Here is a 16,877-nt window from a genome sequence, read left to right on the forward strand (position 1 = left end):
TTGTTACATAAAGGATGCTGACTAACCTTTTAGACTGCACTGTGCCGAAAGACTTTCTGCTGTCTCATGTTTTTGTTCCTGCTCAGGACATGCCAAGCATTTCTCCCAGAAGCCAAAGTGATAAAACAACTATTTTCAGTGAAAGGGACAGTTGACTATGAACTTGAATTTTTGAAACTGAGCATTATTTTTTATTTCATAATCTTTAATGATTATAAATTCTAGTGTTCTCTGTCAAGATTAAACAGGAAAGGGTATAAAGCAAAACTGTTCAGAGACTCTCTACCATACCACACAACCTGTACACAGATTGGAAAAAAGATTCAGACAAACTGTTCTTTCATTTGTTGTTTCACCTTGGGAGCTTTGCTGTCTTTATCAAAGATGACTTTTATAGCAGTTTACAAATATAGTGACTTTTTGCAAATATACATAAGAGGGAATTCTTCCAACTACCTTTTTAGGTTCAGAAAATTCAACTTTAAATCACTGGTTAAGTCTATGGCCATGCCACCCTGAACAAGCCCGATCTCGTCTGATCTTGGAAGCAAAGCAGGGTCAGGCCTGATTACTATTTGGATGGGAGACCACCTAGGAAGACCAGGTGCTGTAGACGTCAAAAATTAAAGAATTGTAAGCTGACAAGGTCCTTGCAATCTGTGAGGTCAACTAAGGGTTATCTTGCCTAAAAAAAAATTAAAAATATCAATCAATCAATCAATCAATCAATCACTGGTTGTTTCAATAATTCAAGCTTATTTTTTAATAAAAAAAATCAGATGAATTGAAGAAAACTTTAAATATGCCTGTTTTAAGTGTATCTAGCACACAAGCACTTTTTCATGAGAAAACTGTGAATAGTTCTCCGTATTGGTATATTTCACTTTTTACAAAGTGTATAGGACAGATACTTCTATTTTTCAGGTAAATTCCATATATTCAAAATTATACTCAGTTATTTTGTGATTTGCTATTTCAGAGGCAATAACTGCTAAAATGAAAATAACAAAAACTCTAAAATCATATAGCAACTATTTTCCTTAAAATTTTGATTTTTTTCCTCTTAAATCTCCCTAAGAAGAAAATCTAGGCAGGTAGCACTATTCCTACTTTCCAGGAAGAGAGGCACAGCTGAGTGACTTCCAACAATTATTTCAGTAGTATCAAAAGTGAAGGACCATAGGGACATGCTATAATACTCTTGTTTCTGTAGAATCTAATTTCTCAAACCCAATATAAAATATACTCTTTGAATCTAGGCTTCTTGCTTCATTTAAAATTAAAAAAAGAATTATTTTAAAATTGATCATGCTTTTAGTAGTTTCCTGAGCTCAATAGCACATTCCATGCTTGTATAAATACTGAATGTGACAAATTACATTCACATCACTCTATATGTTAGACTAAAATGATGATGGTAATGAGTATTTAAAAGATAATAAAGCTTTTATAATGATTAATGAGTAGGTATGACCTAGTTAAAGAAACAGATTATAGTTGAGGAAATAGAAAGAAAAGATCAAGCAGCAGAGAGAGAAATTGACTCCGGGGTATGCTAACTCTAGAAAATGTTCATTCCGAGCTTTCAAAATTCATTAATCACAAAGCAGTCTGTTTCTTTAGGAATTTATAGTTAAAAATTAATGATTTTTATACTCACAGTAGGTATATAATGCAAATTAACTGGTTATTTTAGGACAAATGTTCTGTATCCTATACACATATTTGAAATATTCAAATGTTAAACAATATATTTACCTTTTTAATGGGAATAATGAGCACTGTTTTATTTTTGGTTACATGTCCTGGACTCCTGTGACACTCTCTGCCTCCGCCCTGGAATCGGTCATTTCTCTTTTTTTAGTAGAGAATGCTATTTAGGGGCCAAGACTTGGGAAATAGGTATGCTCATTGCTACTGGGTTTTAGCTGCTCCCAAGCCCCTCAGTGGACAGAGCTCGGGAATACGCATACATATCCACACACTTGTATCTTGTAAATCATCAATATGTATGACAGCCCTCTTCCACCCCCACAAATGTCCTCCTCAGCCCACTCAGATCCCAGTACACTGTGTTGGGCCAAGTTCTGCATGGGTGCTCTACTCAATCCACTCTGACTTGGAAACGGGTTGGGTGACCCTCCTACGCAGAAGCTCGTCCCCAGCTTAGGCTCTGGCATGCCTTACAGGCCAATCCTCTTCTGTGTTGCCCTTCTTAACCCACCCAGACTCCAACATACCATGCCTGGCTGCCTCTGCTGCCTCCTTAGCTGAATGCCTTCCTCACCCTGCTCTGGTCCACCATTGATACCTCCTCAGCCCCTCCTAATAGCTTCAGGATTGAAGTCTTTGGAAAGGAAAAGAGAAAGAGGAAGAAGTAAATTTTTGTATTAAAATTTGTTTTGCACTTAACGTGCAGAATGTAACCAACAGACCTCAATGAACCAGTTTTCTGGGTCACCGACATCTCTTCTCCCTGCTTTTGGTGGCATACCCTGATTTTTACTTTGATGAAATACCCTCTTCCATTCTCAGTATATGTTACTTAGACAACGCTGACTTCACCCCTCCCTCCAGGGGTGGGCGTGTGACTCAGTCCTGGCTAGTTGACTACATTCTCTTGGCTCTAGGGGCTAGCATTATCTTTTACCCTGTTGTTTAGACCAAAAAACAACAAAAAACAAAAACAAAAACACCCCCATCCCAAAACATGTGTTTATCCATGGCTTCTTTCATTCTCTTATGCCCCACGTCCAATTCATGAGCAAATTGTCTTCCTTCAAAACACACTCCAGCTATAACCATTTCTCTCTACCACTGTCGCTTACAGAGGTACCCTATTTCAAGCTACCTTCCTCTCTTACATGACCTCCCACCTCCAGTTTGTTCCACTATAGAGTATTCTTCACACAGCAGCCAGAGAAGATCTTTTAAAACTTTAAGACAGGATTTAAGACAGATGATGTCACTCCCCTGCTCAACAGGCTTTAATGACTTTCTCTTACTCTCAGAACAAAATCTAATGTCCTCACACTATGATCAACCAGGGCCTACATCAAGACCTACCGTACCTAAAGAACTTATAAAACTACAGATGCCTGTGCCAACCCCAAGAGATCCTGATTTAACTGACCTGGGGCAGTGGCCTGGACATGGCTTTGTTTTGTTTTGTTTTATTTTGTTTTGTTTTGTTTTGTTTTGTTTTGTTTTGTTTTAAAGCTCCCCAGTGGTTCTAACATGCAGCCATAGCTAAGAACCGCTGCCTACATGATCTAGCTCTGGCGACCTGTCACACTTCATATGTTATCACTGTTGCCACCATGCACTCCAGCCACCTGGGCCTCTCTGCCGTTCCTTGAGCAGGCCAAGCAAGATCTTACCTCATGGTCTTTTCATTGCTGGATGCAATGACTTCTGAAACTAACTGCCTGGAGTTAAGCCAGACTTCACAGGTTAAGGGTGTAGTCCACCACAAGATAGCCCCCACTTCAGATAGTAGCAAGCTCAAGGGTTCCCAGGCCACCTACACTTTTGATCAACTGCCTAAAGATACAGGGGTCACACTATTCTTTCAGGTTTGATAATTCACTGGAATGACACAAAACTCAGGAAAGCACCATACTTATAATTATAGTTTTATTACAGCAAAAAGGATACAATTGGTATCAGCTAAAAGAAGAGACATCTAGGGTGAGGTCCGGGAGAGTCTAAAACGCGAAGCTTCAATGTGCTCTCCCTGTACAGTCAGGACACGTTGGCCCTCTAGCACGCCAGTGTTGTTAACCGGGGATACCAACTCCGGATTGTCTCCAGTTTTGACCAGGATTTCATTATGTCAGTATGATTGATTGCATCATTAGCCATGTAATTGAATGCAATCTCTAGCCCCTCTCCTCTCTGGGGACATCAGGCCAAAATTACATAACTGAAATTTCCAACTCTAATCACATGGTTGATCTTTTGGGCATGATCGGCACCCCTCATGTACCATCTCCTTAGCATAAACTACCTAAAGCCCAACATGAGTCACCTCATTAGCATAAACTATCAGAGTCCACCATGAATAACAAAAATATTCCATTACTCAGGAAATTCCAAGGAGTTAGAGGTTACTTCCAGGAGCCAGGGACAAGGGCCAACCACATTCTTTATTATACGACACTGGGTAAAAACATACCTAATTGGACATTGGTTACATGATCTAATAAAACTCTTATTTGCTTAAGCCAGGTTGAGTTGCATTTTATGTCACTATCAAGAGTTTTTCGTGACATACAAATCAATTGACTTTCCTGACTCTTATGTCTTCCCTCAAGTTCATATTATATGTAATTGTCAGTTGGATCAATCTTCCTAAAATAACAGTTCTATTCTTGTCACCCCACTGTAGAACAACCTTCAGCAATCTGTTACGTAGGTTTTTTCTTTATTTACTAGTTCAGAATATTTAGTCTGACGTTCAAGGCCGGTGTCATCTGGCTCTAATTTTCTCAATCTCCTACAACTATGTAATCCTTAGATATAAACTTTAACCAAAATGGATGACTTGCTTTTTCTCAAAGGCATTCTGTGCCTTTGTTAGGTCATTCTGTTTGGAATGCTCAGCCCCTTCTTGTCAAACTGTACTCATTTATCTCTTCCATGATTTTTTTCTCTAATAATTCCAGCTGGAAGTAATTTCTCACTAAAAATTCTTCAGCAGTGAGCACTTTCTTTGTACTTCTCTAATGACACCTGTCACATTTTGCTTATTATTATCTGTCTTATACTTAGATTTGTACATTTATATTAATCAAATCTATATTTGATGAATTCTAATGATGTTCTAAGAATGTAAATGTGAATAATTAGTTTATGCTCCCAAAGAAGTCAATTATCTGGTAAAAGAGAAAAATATATCTTTTATCAATTGAGTTAATCAATCCGCCATTATCTCTCCAAATATTTCGCTTCCCATAATTTGTCAATTCTTTTTTTCTGGAATTCTTATTAAATGTAAGTTGGACTTTAAAGTTTATTCTCTATTTCTTTTTATATTTTCTACTTTATCTCTGTCCTACATTCAGAAAAATTTCTTCAGATCTAAAAGTTTATTAATTCCTTCTTTAACAGGGTCTAATCTGCTGCTTAACTCACTTATCTAGCAGCAAATTTAAATGACTATTCATTTCTAGACGTTCTAATTTGTTCTTTAAAAAATTTTGTCTTTTCTTTGATAGTGAATTGCCATGTGTTTATTTTTTCAATGCCTTTTATATTTTCAAAATTTAAAACACTTAGATTGTGGTCTTTCTAATATAGTTTTTCCATATATCAAATTTTGAGATTAAAAAAATCTGTCTATTTTATCTCTGATTTATTTTTATGCAGTCTTTGTGAATTTTTATTACTAGCCCCTCTTCAGTGAGGCTCATTTTTGCCTGTGGTCATCCCATGCTGCATGAGTAGCACAGTTTAATATTAACATCCTCCAGGTGACCCAGAGGCAATGCCAGGCTCAGGACCATGATAATTTCTAAGCTTGAGGTTTCCTGCAGGACCAAGTAAAGTAAATTTAGACTCACACAAAGGAAAGGCTTGAAATTTTTCTCACATTAGCCTTGTTTTTCTCTGAACAGAGTTAATTGTTCCCTTCTTATCTTGTTGGCTGAGTTTTTTAGTCCTCTTAGACTGGGATTGTGGTTCTTGAGAGTCCTAGCCTTATGTAGGCATCTCTGTTCCTGCCCTCCCCCTAGGGTGGGCCAAAGAGGGCTTCTGTTCCTGATGGGCTTCAAAACCCTGGTCATGACCAAATCAATACTGCTGCTTCCATCAGCCTCCCAAGGTTGTTGCAGCCTCAATTCTCATTTTTATCAGTCTGGCCTTCAGTTCCCTCTATGTTTCTGCACTTGAAGATTCCCCTTCTTTGTGTGGAAATATCAGCTAAAAATTTCTCCCTTCCTTCTTTCCATCTTTCCTTCCTTCCTCCCTCCCTTATGTTATTTTTTTAACCTGTATTCCTAAGGACTTATAGCTAGAGGACTTCCATGTTAGCTTAATCCACCACATTGCTGGAACAACAAAAAATAAAATAAAAAATAAAAAAATTAAAATTAATATATATATATTTCCAACCACATAATATCTACCCCACAAGAAGACAGCTCCATACATGCCATAGAGAAGTGAAGGAAATCCTATGGAAATTCATAAGAGGTAGTATATAATTGTGATTGCAGGGTTTGAGAAAGTCTTAATTGAGTAATTGTCTTAGTCCATTGGGCTGCTATAACAAAATACCACAGCCTGGGGAACTTACAAACAATAGACATTTATTGCTCACAGTTCTGGAGGCTGGAAGTCAGATCAGAGTGACATCATGGTCGGGTGAGGGCTGTCTTCCAGGTTGCGGACTTCTCGTTTTATTTTCACATGGTGGAAAGGAGCTCTATGGGATCTCTTCTATAAGAGCGTTAATCCTATTGATGAGGGCTCCACCCTCATGACTTAAGCACCTTCCAAAGGCCCCACCTCCTAATATCATCATATTAGGCATTAGGATTTTGACATTTGACTTTTGCGGGAACACAAACATTCAGACCATAGCAGTAACTAACAATTGAATTAGCCTTTTAAGAATGGGTAGGATTTTGACACAAAGAGAAAGAGGAGTTGAATCTAGTGGAGAAAATCTCAAGTAAGAAATGAGCAACTGTGAAAAGTAGCACGCCATTTTGCAAAGTGGAATACAGTTCTGTGTGGCTGAATTTGTGTGTGGCTTATTGAATACAGTCTTGGCGCATGTGTCTATAACACTCCAGTATTTTTATGCAAGACCTCTCAAAGAGCATGGCGTGCTCTACATGCTTAATATTTACTGGATGAACAAATGCATGTGAGAGGATGTCACCAAAGTAAGGAGTAGAAGCTGAATATGCAGAATAATACTCAACTTCATCTTCTCTGTACCTCAGTTCCTTCACCTACAAACAAGAGGGTAGAATGATATGACTCATAAAATTCCTTTGGCTTCTAATATTCTAGGATAACAATTTATATAACTTGGTGCCAATCCTAACTGGTTCCAATTTAAGCAGGAAAACACATGGATGACTTTTTGTTGGGGGTAAAAGAATTTGGTTTTCTATCTGTCATAGGAAAGAGAGTGAAACGTAGTCTTGAAGAATGCTATTTAATGGGTATTGGTCAGAACGAAGTGGATCAGAGGTTGACCCACTGCAGGGCTATATTCTTATAACCTACTCAAAGTTGCTGCTGTTCTGGGCTAAATAAAGAGCCATTGCTTAGAAGTTCCCTTTTGAGATTCCAGTTTTCAAAAACGCTCTCTATTTGTAACCTTCAGTTTCTAAAAATAAACAAAATTGGAAGACTTCTCCTCAGAGGAAACATTTAGCAACAACAGCCACAAAAGTTTAAAAGGGAAACTCATTGTCCAACAAAAGGAAGGAGAAAAATCTAGCTTTCTTCTATTTTTAAAAACATTTTATTTGCTGAGTTTTCTAAAATTTTCTTAGGAAGAAACAAAAGGGAAATGAGACAGCCAAGAATATTTCAGTTTGTATTTGAAATAAGTGACTCACTAATCATCACTGCATCATTTAAGAATAATTTTTAGAAAATAACAAAAGAAAGTCATTGTGGGTCATTTTTATGATATTCACAATGCTTTTATTCACTAATTCATTCTTTTATTTATGAAATATTTGTTGAGCATCTAATACATGTCAGATATTAATTGCATAAGGCAACGAACTGGAGATGTGACTTAACTAGAAATTCCATAGTGATCACTCAACATGGTAAGCGCAGTCTTTCCTTCTGTGTGGTGGGCATTGTGGACTGGCTAATTCAGTTTGTATTTAATCATTCTTCCGGGATAGTACGTTTTTCTTGACTTCGGAGTTTGGAAAACTGAAAATCCTCATTTCCCATAATAGGTCCCTCCACTTTGGTGTTCTAGCACGAGATCTGGGGGGCAGAAGTGAAGTGGAGACCATTTTCCTGACTCTCACCTTAACGCACTGAAATGTGCAGTTTTCTGGTAGCAATACTACCATGTCCATTATGTAGCTTTCTGTATATTGAGAGGCGTTACTATGGAGAGGAAGCTGAATGCCATGTTCAGCTTCTTGATTTCTACTTTCTAATTTCTCCATGACAGCTAGGACCATGTGTTTTTAAACCCGATTATTCCAAGGGTAGCCTCAGAGGAATAGCTTCCCAGTGAGTTGGTTCGAAGGAGTGGTTCTAGAGTACATTTCTAGAGATCAAGCTATGCCAAGCATTTTATTAGCACCTAATTACATGTGTTAAGTTATCTTCTGTTTAAAATATAAAGAGTGGTTTCTGTTTCCTGCACTGAATCATGCCTAACACATCCTCCAATGTTATTTAGGGATAATAGAATTCTTGGAGATGCAGCATTTGGGGCTATTTTTCTTATAACAGATTCTTGTATATTTAGTTTCTCTTTTCTTACCAAATATCCCAATAAAAAAATTATACATATGTATGTGTGTATATATCTAGATAGATAGATAGATAGATAGATAGATAGATAGATAGATAGATAGATAGATAGCTTAAGTGGTCACTGAAATTGGCAATTTGTTGTAGGGGTTAAGAGCATAGGCTCCAAGTCAGACAACCTGAGGTTCCCCGATAGAATAAGAACTTGAAATCTAGAACTTTGGTTCATCATGGATTACCCAGTTTCTAGAACAGTGCCTGGCACAAAACAGACCCTTATAATACATTTCTTTTGAGTAAATTAATGTAATTTCCTCCTCTAACACTTATTAGTTAAGCTATAGGGCCCCAGGGGGAAGCCAGACTACCTGCTTGGTGGTACTGTACTTTACCAGGGGCAGAACTTCTGTGGATCCAGGCAGGGTCGGCATGGGTCCCAGGGCTGCTGTTGGGCCTGCCATTATGGGTATAATGGAAATTGTGTCCAAGTCTGGCCTTCCATCAAGGGATGTCTGAGAGAGCTCAGGGAGTTTGGAGATAAGTGGCAATGGCTGGAGCTCTTCAATTAGCAAGCAGGTAGAGCCAAACGAATCTAGGGGTATGTAAATACTAGGCCTAACACACCCATTTGTATTTACATGGAAGTTATGAGCAATCAGATATGTGGTTCTTCTGCCAACCTAGTTCTGGAAAAATACAATATTTTCATTCCTTGGTGAGAGGAATATTTTTGTATCTGCTGATCATCTGATTGCCACTGCCCAATCACACAGATTATTCTAAAGAGTCAAAATATTTTTCATCAACTAAAATAGCTTCCCAGCACGATATAGAGTAAGGATTTGGAATATGGCAAATAAATGAATCTCATACTAGACATATAACCTGAGTAAGTTATCAGACTTTTCTAAGCTTCAGAGCCCTATGTGCCAAATAGGGAAAGTAATGGTCACCAGGTAGCTGTGAAGATTAAATTAATGTATGCAAAGCACAAGTTCTCCCCTGTCTTCTGCTTAAAAATGAACCCAGTAATTTGTGCTCTTCTCCTCCTTCTTTCTGAAAATATTTAGTATCTCCCTGAACCTCATCTCATTGTTTTGTGCAGTATGTCATTCATATGAGATTATTCATTAAGCACCTACTATTGCAAAATATTGAGATAGAGGCTATGGGGTACACAAAAATAAATAATACATAATTATTTATTTTTAATATGATAATAAAACAATATAATGGCATTTAGTCAAATGATATGAAATTGCTTTTGTTGGCCAAAAATGGTCAAATTATTTCAATATCATGTGGTTGAACTTATCTACTCTTGGAGTGCTCACACTCCAGTGATACACACATAAGTGCCTTCGGGAATGCTACAGCAGATACACACCAAGCATTATGTGGGTGAAAGAGAAAGAAAGACTACTTCTGATGAGGAAGTTATGGGTAAATTTGTGGAATAGGTGGGGTTTACCAGGGCCTAAAACTGCCAGGAAAGTGACATGTAGATCTTAGAAGGTAGAAGCTTAAAGAAGGCATTGTCCAGTGTCTGGGCCAGTGACCTAGTCCACTGGTCTCTTAGAAAAGCAGCCGCAAACAAGTGAATTTGGTGGGTTTATTTTGGAAGGTCTAATAGTATTTTAATTGAGTTAAAGAGACAGGACCAGTTTTAGAAGGGAAGGTGAGAAATGCATGTCTGTGGTGAGAATAGCGAGATGCCCCAAAGAACTCTTAAGTCCCATTATTCATTAGCATCTTACTTTGAATAAAAATTTAAGATAATGATGAGAAAAGGTGGTAATGGAACACACTTCAAACTTAACCATTAAGAAGCTAACAAATTTTAGGAGCTCCCTTTTAAAAATTGTGGTAAACTATACATTAAAAATTTACCATTTTGACCATTTTTAAGTGCACAGTTTAGTGGCATTAAATACATGCACAATGGTATGTAACTATCATCCTCAACCATCTCCAGGACTTTTTCATCATTCAAAACTGAGAACACTGTACCAATTAAGCAATAACTCCCTATTGTCTCTCCCCACCCCTCCACTCCCCCGCCCCAGCCCCTGGCAACCACTGATCTACTTCTGTCTCTATGAATTTGACTACTCTAGGTACCTCATATAAATGGAATCATACAGTATTTCTCCTTTTGTGCCTAGCTTATTTTGTTTAGCATAATGTCTTCTAAATTGATCCTTTTGTAACATATACCAGAATTTCCTTCCCTGTTAAGATTGAATGATATTCCATTGTGTGCGTGTATATACGTATATATACCTTTGTTTATCCATTCATCCATCAATGGATATTAGAATTGTTTCCACAGTTCAGGGCACCAAAAACTAGGCTAGCTTCGGAGAACTAGTCACCTGCCAGCCCTTGGTGGAAGGCTAAGATGGAAGTACTCATCATCTACTGATGCCCTAAGAAACTGGGGGTGAGCTTGCAGATATATTTTTTCCCAGGCTGGGATGAAGCCAGTGAGGGCCTCTGGCTCTGGGACCAAAGCCTTGTCCTTGGAGGGGGTGGGGAGACATATACACCTTGTAGACAGTTTTCCACCAACCTCATCACATCCCACCACCCACAGCAGACCATAGTATTCTGTTTTATCTATAAGTTTTTGAGGGGCAAAATCTTTACTCCCTGAGAGTTCACTTAAAAATCTCTTTTATAGATAAAGCCTAAAGGATAATGTTTTGTTGTTGTTGTTGTTGTTGTTGTTGTTGTTTTTAAAGTAGTAATAAATGGCAGCTTATTAACTCCTCCTGCTTACTTCATACTCTGTTGTATCTTTTTCCTGGTGTCACGGGGCAGTCCCAAGAAGGGAAATTTAACAGAATTGCACGCCAGGGGCCCATAAAGTGAGAAAGAGAGTTGCCTTTACTATTTACTCCCAACGTCTCTTAATTTTTAACATTGTGGGTGAAATCTTCTTACTCCTTCCCCTAGAGAAGAACAGGGTAAGATTTTTCACTTTGATTTGCAAAAATGTGTTGGTACGACATTTCTAATTATAGCTTCACCATCATGATATCATAATGGTTGCTCTGAAGACCAAGCAATAATAGATTTTGAGGAGTATAACACCCATGCTCTTTTAGAACATCTGTAATTACTGTGTACATTATAATTACAATGTTTCTTACCTAGGTTTTCTTGCTTAGGAAAAAAAAAATGCTTCTATTATCAGTCTATTTATACCCTCAGGCGTAAACCTTGGGCCCTGACATTTGGGTCCTTTCTAGCAGCCACATAAAGGTGACTACAGTATGCAGATTAACACAGGGTAACTGCAATCTTAAATTATATAAGATTTTTCATGTAAAATCTCAAATGTTAGAGTCTTAATGCTGTGATTCTCTAGCGCCTCACCCTTCTGGGGAAGGGGCTAATTTTCACCCTCACCGCTTAGCTTATTTTGGGGTCTGAATGGGTGGAGGGTGGAAAAATGGTTCATGGGTGTCAAAACAAGCTCACCACAATCTGTTTCCATCCAATTAGAATTAATTCATTAATCTTACTGGCTAATTTTCAAAAATCTATGCAGTAGAATTCATGCTATTTTTTAAATCGCTCCGTATTTTATCGATTGCCTCATGAAAAGTGCAGAATTTAGCCCAAAATTCTAATAAAAACTCCCTGATGTTTCTGACACCTTAAGTACTGTTTGAAAGTGTAGGACTGATTAATTATAGAGTCATTATTTTGTTTCATATCTTGAAAAAACAAAAATGATGGGAAAGACAAGAAAGGAGTCAGGACAGAAGTATAATCTTGGCTCTGACTTTTACTAGTCTTTCAAGCAAACTGTTTAAGCATTCTGAACTACAGTTTATTTTTTTTAAAAAAAAATAGATGCCTGTTTTCTTAGTGGTATGGTTTAATAATTCTGAAACAATTTTCTGTGTATTCTAGGGATGAACGAATAGGTCAATGAATTGAGGATAATGAGAACCAGGTGTTTCATTGTAAGAAAAGGGAGTTACAGATATAGAAAGAAAGAAATGAGAATGAACCCTGCAATACCGGATTGGAATTAGAGGTCTCAGAATGAATTTTAGGAGAGAAGGAGGGAGTGGGGAGAGAAAAAGAGAGAGAAGGCAGAGGAGGAGAAGGAGAGAAAGAGAAATGGGCAGAGGAGGAGGAAGGAAGGGAGAAAGGGAGGGAAGAAAGGAAAGGAAAGGCAAAGGAGGCTGGTTAAGGCTGATTCAGGGGTTGGGTGGGAAAAGCTCAAGATGTGCCTTCACTAGCTTCATGTGCCAGAGTGACTAGGTAAACTGAAGTCTCTGAGAATCTGCAGAAATTTCTGAAGGAGATTGGACTATGTGGGATGGGTGGCTTGAGATAATTGTATCTGAATCTCGAAGTACCAGATTCGAATCTGTCTTGACTCTGAGCTAAATATAGGGAGGCCAAACCAGAGCATTCTGATGACAGGATTTTCTTTAGATTGTAGATCTGACAGGACTGAGACCTTTTGATCTTCCTCTATTTTATGCCTATTGTTGTGAACTGCAGTGTAAGGCAAAAGAAAAATGATTTGACTATATCACTTTCCATGTTGCAGGTAGTTCTAACTTAAAACACAGTGAAGTTAACTTGACTCTTAATTTCAATTGCATCTACTCCCTGTGAAATTTTAAGATTCATGATGGCTTCTCTCTACTCTTAGAAAAACAGTCAAAGCCCTTACCATAGTCTGTACACACATGTACAATTAATTGGGCTCCAGACTCATTTCCACTCATACCCCGCCCTATATGCATTGGCCACACCTCCTGACACTGATTTGTCCTAAGGTCCAGCTACAGGCCAAGCTCTGTCCTTCCTCAGGGCCTTTGCTTATGGTGTTCTCTCTGCTTAGGATGCTCTTTTCTCCCCTCTATTTTGGTCTAACTTTTACTCTTTCCTCTAATATCCAGTTAAAAGTCACTACTAAAAAGTCACTCCCTGTCCTCCTGGTCTAGGTTCCCTAATCTCTTCTTTAGAATATTTAATAAAATTGACATTTGTATATTTGTTTACATAATTATTTGTTTGATTTTTGACTCCACATAAGACTGTATAAGCTCCATTAGGTTAGGCATGGTAAAACAGCGCCTTGCCCATTGCGGGCTCAATACATATTTGTAGAAGGAAAAGGAAAGAAAGGAAGGAAATCCAAGAGAGAAATGGTTCATTGTTATCCTATAATGTTACTTCCTTCGAAATCTATTATTACATTTTCTGAAAATGTTTGCTATTTTTTTTCACTTTTATTGTCATTTTACTTAAAATCATTATAAATGGAAATAATTAAAATTAGTCTTTTATTGGCTAAAGAAGCTGTGGCACATATATACAATGGAATATTACTCAGCCATAAGAAGAGATGAAATACTGCCATTTGCAACAGCATAGATGGACCTCGAGATATCATGCTAAGCGAAATAAGCCAGACTGAAAAAGTTGAAAATCACACGATATCACTTATATGTGGGATACAAACCTAAAAGCAACAAATGAACAGGACAAATAGAGATTAGGGACATGGACAATGGACTAGTGGTTACCAGAGGGTAGGGGGTGAGGGAGGAGGGGAGAGGTAGATGGAGTAAAGGGGGTCAAATATAAGGGGGTAGGGAGAGAGTAAAGTGGGTAAAGGGGATCAAATATATGGCAGCTGAAGGAAACGGGACTTTGGGTGGTAATCACACAATAGAATATATAGATGTCAAACTATAATGTATGCCTGAAAATACATTGTATTAACTAATGTAATAATTGTATTAACTAATGTTACCCAATAAACTTAATAAAATAAAAAGAAATTGGAAAAAAAATAATCTTTTATCTATAATTTCAATTCATGGTCTGTTTTCTTACAACCACAAACTATAGCTTTACATGCACACAAAGTGTTGTCCTCTTCAAATGTTTAAGAACCAACTCTTTAAACGTGGGTTAACCATGAACATTGGTTGATATTTTCATTTGCATTAATGTCTAAGGTGAATGAGAAAATGAAAATGTAAGACCTTCACTCATTTGTCATGAGAGCAGCAAACTTTTTGCTAAATCGGATTTCAAATACTGGGAAAAAATTCCCTCGTTTTTTAATGCCATTCAAAATGTAACAATGGCAGACAGGATACACTTTTAAATTTAATCTGCGTTATTAACCTATCCTCTACTGCTTTCTTAAGTCTAGACAATCAGTGAAACAAAGACTCAACCCTGGTTTGAAGCACTTATCAATTTTCCTTGGTGTAAACACTCCTATCGTGGCAAATTGCAGACTATTAATGAGACGCCAAAAGAGGTGGACGTGGGAAGACGTGTGCACTCATGTGCTGTTACATAGCACTTTCACTGCAGAGGTTATTTGTTTAATTGAATTTTTAATAATGACTGTGGTTAACAATCTGCTTGCAAAATTCCTGAAAGTGTAACGACTGGCTTTCATAGATCAATCTAGGTCAGCTCTAGCACATACCTGTATATCCACCCACACATGTATGTGAATGGTGTGTGCATACTCACAATTTTAGTATAGATACAATTTGTATTCTATATTTTCCATTTAGGTTTATTTTATTTTCTCCTTATTAAATTTAATAGTCCATCCATTGACAAACCAGAAATATATTTAAACACATTTTTTGTTAGAAATTTAGTTGATTTGCAGTTTTAAATTATTATGTCTATATTAAATATATTCGTACAGTTTAATTTTTTCTTCTGTAGATATATTCACCAAGAATATACATACTAAGAGTGAGATTATGGATAAAAAACATTCTTCTGACTCTTGCTCTTTGAATGACTTAAAAGATGTACACTTTATTTAGTTTATATTTCCACATGTAGAAATGTTTTCCAGTGCCCCAACATTTTGAGGGAAATTTATAATCATGTAGCATTGTAGGACTACATTCATCATTAACATTAAACTTAACCTAAGCAGTAACAGTTACACTGGTTAAAAAAAAAAAAAAAGTAATATGATTTTGTTTGTTTGGGGGAAAGAGGCAGCATATTAATATTTTCAGGAGAAGTTTCACATACTTGCAGCAATGGATCACTTTCCAGTTTTACTGTATTCAATGTCATGTGACCTATACTGGCTAAATGGCACCACCTATCTGATGCATACATGTCTTCTCCTCCTGGGGATTGTTTCTTCTGGGTTCCGATGCCTCTTTAGTTCTTAAGTGAGATTAGTCCCAATCCTGCCCTACACCTCAGAATTCACATACATAATAGGAGAACGTAAATATACTCGGGCTGTTCATGGCTTGGTGTTAAACCACTTGCCACACCCTTCCCTTCAAATACTCTCCCATTCTACATGAGCTTGCCTTCTGACCAAATTGCTTGTTTTCCCATTTTCAGCTTTTCACAATGCCTGGAACTGTCAGAACATGGGTCCCAGGGGACCCAATCTGGCTTCTCCTTCTCTTACACCACATTGAAGTGGCTTGCATATAAAAGCCTCTTCTGATATAACTAAGTGTTAGGACCCTCCATCTCAGAGTCTCTCCTCCTGCTGCTGCTCTCTCTCACTGTGCTCCTGCAAACATGCCTGTGTTCAGCTAACAAATATTTACCCCAGACAGAGCTGGGATACAATGAAACAACACAGAGAAGCTCTATGCTGTAATGGAGCTTGGGTTCTAAATGTGGAGAAAGATAATTAACAAGTAAATGCACAGATACCTGGACTTTCAGATAGATAGCATAACAATTATTATTATTAATATTATTATTATTATTATTATTATCATCATTTAAAGAAGCAGCAGCTATGTAGACGAAAAGAGGGCTAGATGAGTGAGTGGAGTACAATATTAGATAAGACGTTGGGGGAGGATCTCTGAGAGAGTGGCATTTGACATAAATGGCTGAAAGAGCCAAATGGATGATGCTTGAGGGGAATAATACTATAGATAGATGGAACAGTCACTGCAAGGGATCTGAAACCAAAATGAGCCTGATGATGACGCAAGAGAAAGACGCTCAGTGTGGCTCAAGAGCAGCAAGAGAGAGAGAGGGAAGTATGAGCTGTGGCAGAGGGGCAGGCAGAGTGCACACTGCAAAAAGCCTTCCAGGCCATTTGATTTGATTCTTAGAAAAATTGGAAGTTATTTAAATTTTAATTTTATGAGACTAGAGAGTACTTGTGCATGCCTTTTGAGTGCAGGGTAATATCCACAGCAGATAAATTCATCCATTATTTTTGTAAACTTTTTCAGCATTAACAATTTACCATTCATTTATTGAGTGCTTACTATGTGTTTGGCACTGTATGGGGTACACGCATTTTCTTATATTATCCTCAAAATGACCCTTTAAGTCATCCTCACTTTACAGATAAGAAAATTTAGGTGCAGAGAAGCCAAATATCTCGCTAAAGTTCA

General features: G+C 37.5%; 1 pseudogene; it reads left to right on the top strand.

Moving 5' to 3' along the window:
* Positions 1–497: 497 nt before the first annotated feature.
* Positions 498–616, top strand: LOC111739172 (annotated as a pseudogene).
* The last annotated feature ends 16,261 nt before the right edge of the window (positions 617–16,877 follow it).

This window comes from Pteropus vampyrus, unplaced genomic scaffold (genome assembly GCF_000151845.1).
Source record: "Pteropus vampyrus isolate Shadow unplaced genomic scaffold, Pvam_2.0 Scaffold47, whole genome shotgun sequence".
Classification (NCBI taxonomy): domain Eukaryota; kingdom Metazoa; phylum Chordata; class Mammalia; order Chiroptera; family Pteropodidae; genus Pteropus; species Pteropus vampyrus.